The following is a 5,419-nucleotide window of genomic DNA, read 5'->3' as shown; positions in this document are numbered from 1 at the left end:
ACTTTAAAATGACAGTTCTGCTTTAGAAAATGCTTTTTGCTTTTGAATGAGTGGTACCTTTTATGCAGGTTGACCATGAGAGAAAAAATAGACGTTTATGCCATTGTAAAATCTGCAAAATTTTCACCTAATGTGTAAATCACTTTTTTGTTTCTACTCTTGTTTCCAGAGTGTGGTAGTCTCAGCTCTGCCGTCTATCACCAGTAGATGGCACTGCAGCCAAGTTATCAGGCTACGCAGCCACCAATTTCACCTGCCAACTCCTGCTGCCAAAGAAAAAAGTGCAAATGTATTTGTTTCGCCCTGGCTCTGAGGGCTTTTTCAGCCGTTGTGTTCAGAGGCCAGATGCAGTGTGTGTGTGTGTGTGTGTGTGTGTGTGTGTGTGTGTGTGTGTGTGTGTGACACAGAGCAAGAATATCAATAACCAATATGCTCACAGGCCAGCGGACAAAGGTTCCAAGTTCTCTAAGCACACAGCGGCAATTCCCCTTTTTAAGTCTGTCCCTATTCAAATTACACCCTTGTTGCCCTGAAAACACAAATGATCACGGCTTCAGTGATAAGCAACCAAAAACGAGCATTTTTGTTGTCTTTCCATCTTTGTACTCCAGTAACTCAGGTTACAGGCCATCAAAAGCAGCGCATATGGTCTTTACTATTACGTCTGCCTACCTCTGACTTATCAAAAGGCGAATAACATCAATTAGTCTTTGGAGGATAGAGTATTTTTGTATTGTTAAAGGTCTGGTGTCGAGTTCTGAAGGGAGCCATTGTCCCTTCTTGAGCTTGAGTCTTTTAGAGTGCATAAGTGTTTATTGAACTCAATAGAAAGCACTGGGACAAAGGGACCTGATATTCCTTACTCACTTGCTGCATAGTTTGTATCATAATTTCACTATAAGCTGTTGCAATCGCCACTGTGTGAGAAATTTTGGCAGCCATTCAATGTGGCTCTTTGAACTCTAGCCGGTCGGTTGTATTGTGTGTTCCATCTTTTTACTCTGGACAGACAATATTAACCCTAACTAGGGTGATCACTTTGGGGGTATTTGGGATTTAATGTGTTGAATTAAGAGGTTTTGCGGTGGGGTTGTGATGTAAGGATTGCTGTTTGTGACGTGACATATTAAAGGAGAATTCTGGTCGATTTCAACATGTAGCTCTGTTTTTTTTAAATGTGTAGTGCTGTCAGTAGCGAGACAAATATAAACAATCGGTGCAGTCTACACAGAGTTATCCTCATGCTAGAGTCTAAACATGCTCAAAATGTCATTACCAGTGTCTATCCATGTTCAGTCATTCCTTCCAAATGAACACAGTGGATTTGACTGCAGTAGATGTGAAAGAAAGGCATAAAAGTTCTGTTAATTCAGCTACTACACGTACCTCTGTTTATTTCCGGTTTTCTGGTGAAGTTGATTTTCACAACTTTTTCGCCTTTCTGTCACATCTGCTGCAGTCAAATTCACTGTGTTCACTTGGAAGGAATAACTGCACATGGCCAGGCACTGGTAATGACATTTTGAGCCTGTGTAGAGGCTAAAACCATGTTTAAAACTTGCCCTTTTGAAGCCTAACTCTAGCAGGAGGACAATTCTGTGTAGACTGCACCAATTGTTTTCATTTGTCTCGCTACTGACAGCACTACACATTTTTAAAAAACAGAGCTACATGTTGAAATTGACCGTAATTCTCATTTAAGGCTATTGTCCATTGTTGAGTTGTGCAGCTGCAGGCTAAGAACTGAAGAGAGAAAGGGTTTGGATTAGATTTTGGGGCGCTGAAAATGCTATTTAACAGTATACAGATGTTCTACCTTAAATATTAAGACTCACACTTTTAATCTGTTGGAGAACTGTAATGTAATTTAGGCATTCCAACTCATTCTAGACAAGGGCAATAGAATAGAATACAACATTACCAGATATACACAGTTTTGGAAGGAACACACATGGAATCATAACATGTCCATAGATTTATCTACCAGACAGATAAGTAAGTGATATATCAGAGTAGTGTGTGACAAAGTTCACTCTCTTGTCCCCCATATTGCCCCAGGCTAAGTGAGCTCATCGCTGTGCAGTATAAAGTGGAAAAGTGTTAGGTTGAACAGAGGGTGGACCTCGGTGTCAGCGCTAACATCAGTAAATATAATGCTGGAGCCAGGAGACGCTAAGCTTAGCTTAGCTTAGTGTAAAGACTGAAAGTGGGAAACAGCCAGCCTGATTTATTCTAATTCTATTTTATTCCAAACACTTACATTGTACAGTAGCTATTTTTCTAAAAATCCATATAAAAACCAATACCATTTGTTGCCACAATATAATTGGGAAAACTATTTTTTAAATTTGTAGGAGACGATTTTGCTCTCCAAAACAATGGATAAGGGTATTTCCCAAAATGTGTATTCACTTATGGAGCAGACTAAGGTACATTGTCTAATGATGTCTTCCTAAATCATGTCTAAGTCTTTATTTTCTGGACATTATTCTCTATTTCTTTTATTTTCAGCATTTTGTTCTCAAACAGTTAATGTAACTAAAGACATTGGTTCTCACAGTCAGTTTGTGTTGCAATCTGAAATTTAGCATTAAGGTTCAGCATGTTTGCTCATTCTGAAGTAGTTGGTGCAGCGTATTACAACTTAATTGCAAAAATTTAACTTCATGTTGAGTGATATTCATTTCAGTGGTGTTGAAATTGGGGGTCATCAAACCACATATTCAGTGACTACACCCACTCAGCTGAGCTCCATTGATATAAAGTCTGAAGCTTCCTTTCTGCCTCACCTTTCTGTCCCTCTTTTCCTTTCCTTTCCTTTCCTTTCCTTTCCTTTCCTTTCCTTTCCTTTCCTTTCCTTTCCTTTCCTTTCCGTTCCTTTCCTTCCCTCTCTGGCGATGATTTTTTTTTTTAGATCACTTCCATTAACACTAGCATGCTGAGCTCTAATTACTCACTCACTCAACGTTCTGGGCTGCCCGCCGCTCGTTTGGGTAAGCAATGTGCCCTGTTAGCAAGATGCTTGTTAACTGAATGCACTCAATTATATAAGAAGATAATTACATGTAAGCGTTGCATCTAAAAGCAGCCATCCAGCCCCGCTTACTAATTTAATAGGCACATTTTTAGGATCCCTGTTTTGTTAATTTTAGAGTGAGGTGATTAATTGCCTGCTCTGATGAATCTGCCGGATGTTGTCTCCATGGTGGCACAGGCCCAGTCTGACAAGGTTTATGATTTTTAGTCATTTTTTACAACATGGAATGTGCCAAACCTACTGTAGCCCACAATTTTAACTGCTATTCAAGTCATTACCCTGAGCAGGTGATGACTGATGAATCTTACAGGAAAGCCAAGATGGACATACAAGGCAGCAGCAACATAATCATAGACCAAAATGGAATAATGATCGTTAAATAATCTTATGATCTGCCCAGAACAACCTGCATCTCCTTCCTTCTATACGGAAATGGCAGGTGGGGGAGGGTGGGGTAGTCTTGCACGACAATGGTTCATTTGTCAATATTCTATGGTCCAGGGCAAATGATGCAGCTCTAAGCTGAATTCATTCATTCAAGTCCCTGTCAAATGAAAGATTATTTAGTGTGTTTTAAGAAGGCGGAGTGTAGGGTGAAGCTAGGGGTCAGAGTTGGAGGGCTCCCTAGGGAGGTCCTGAGGGTCTCAGGGACATCAGTCGTCCATTATGAGATAATCAGGAGGGGGAATGTATGGCTGTGTGCGTGAGACCATACACGTCCATGTATGTATTGAGAAGGGGGAGGAAAGGATGGTTGTGTGTATAATGTGTGTGTGTGTGCGTGTGTGTGTGCGTGCGTGTGTGTGTTCGGAAAAAAGAGGTCTTACTTGCATCTTTTAATCTCTCAAAGCAGCAGAAGGCATGATCCCCCAGGATGTTATCCATGGAGGCTCTCTGCCTTCCAGAACATGGGACACACACCTCCAGCCTCCAGATGCTTGCAGTTCGATACAGTCCCCAAGACTGACATCCACCCATACTCTCACAGGGCTCTTTGCACAGCCCAGGGGACCTGCTGTGTTAAGAACATGATATGGTATTTACAAAAAAATATTTGTAAATGGGGGCCGTTTGGCTGTCCGTAATGGACCTGTCCACCCTGCTGTCTATGGGAGGAGGGCTAGAAATGCAAACCATGAGGGATAAATGTCAAGAGATAGATGCCCCAGACGCCTGGCCCTGGACTGCTACGGTCTCATTCAGTCAGCCAACATGTCCCCTCTGCGTCTTTAAAGCACTCAACTAGAGACAAGCTAACAGCTCCTTAACTTACCCCCACATAAATGAAATCCCTGAAAAATTTGATAAGTGAAAATGCATCAAAAAGATCAAGTCATATTTCATTTCAGGCAGCTTATTGGAGCGACGCCACAGCGGATGTGAGGCTGTGAAATTTCCAGTAAAAAGTGTGATTTCTTATTTTTGGAACACTTTCAGCACTTTCTGATAATAAATTGATGTTTCGATTAGATAGGCTTTATTCGTGACCACTCAGGAAACAAATACACCACAAGAAACAAAATATTGAAAGGGAAAACTCAACAGAAAACCTCCATTGATTTTCCTTTCTTTTTTTTCATAGTAGGGGAAAAAGCCCATAGCTATGATGCACTAAAAGACTAATAGAGCTGCATATGATAAACTGATATGCCCTGTTTATGTTACTGTAGTTTAAAATGTCATAGCTGGTAAACCTGGGAATCTTCCAGGTCCAGTAAATTATGATTTGGCAATATTCAGAGTAGAAATCAAAATGGCGTTGTGCTTGATTCAGTTAAGAATTAACTACAACAGGAATGCAACACTCTTCCAACAAGCACAGGCAGACTATGCAGTTAAAGAAAAGATAAGACATTTTATTCCAGAGAACACTTAATTATACTGCTTGTTTGCAATGTTCATGTGGAGGATACATGGATTGGTAGCCTGTAAGTAGAGGCTGCTTAGGGAGGATTGGGTGTATCAGAGACACATGATCCATCCCTAGGCGCACTTTTACAGCCTCTGAAATGAGACGCATCTTTGATTTGCATGCCCTGTAAACAGGCAGAGACATGAAAGAGCTCTGGTCTCAGCCTCGTTTAGAGCTGCCAAAGATTCACCGGCTGAAAAATGGACACAGTCACTGTCCTCACACATTTTTTGTTTTACGCAACACTGCCATATTAGATGACTAATGACATGGTTGTTTTGCAAGTGTTGTAATTGAAAACTGTGAAAACAGTCATTAGGCAACATATTCATAACTTCCAGTTGTCTTATTAACAATCTTCAAATGTGTTAGTTTCTCTGTCATGATGACAAGCTTGTTTTTTTCCCTCATAGTTTTGATAACACGCTGTCTCTCTCTTTCTCACACACACACACACACACACACACACA

At 40.7% G+C, this 5,419-nt stretch overlaps 1 long non-coding RNA gene across 1 annotated transcript in view; it reads left to right on the top strand.

Moving 5' to 3' along the window:
• The first annotated feature begins 3,499 nt into the window (after window positions 1-3,499).
• Window positions 3,500-5,419, top strand: part of LOC116705579 (uncharacterized) — a 19,460-nt gene continuing 17,540 nt past the window's right edge. Inside the window, exon 1 of the long non-coding RNA XR_004335966.1 lies at window positions 3,500-3,510. This is a non-coding gene — a long non-coding RNA (uncharacterized LOC116705579). The remainder of the gene's footprint in view (window positions 3,511-5,419) is intronic.

This window comes from Etheostoma spectabile, chromosome 17, assembly GCF_008692095.1.
Source record: "Etheostoma spectabile isolate EspeVRDwgs_2016 chromosome 17, UIUC_Espe_1.0, whole genome shotgun sequence".
Classification (NCBI taxonomy): Eukaryota; Metazoa; Chordata; class Actinopteri; order Perciformes; family Percidae; genus Etheostoma; species Etheostoma spectabile.
This window is presented reverse-complemented; position numbering and strand designations above follow the sequence as displayed.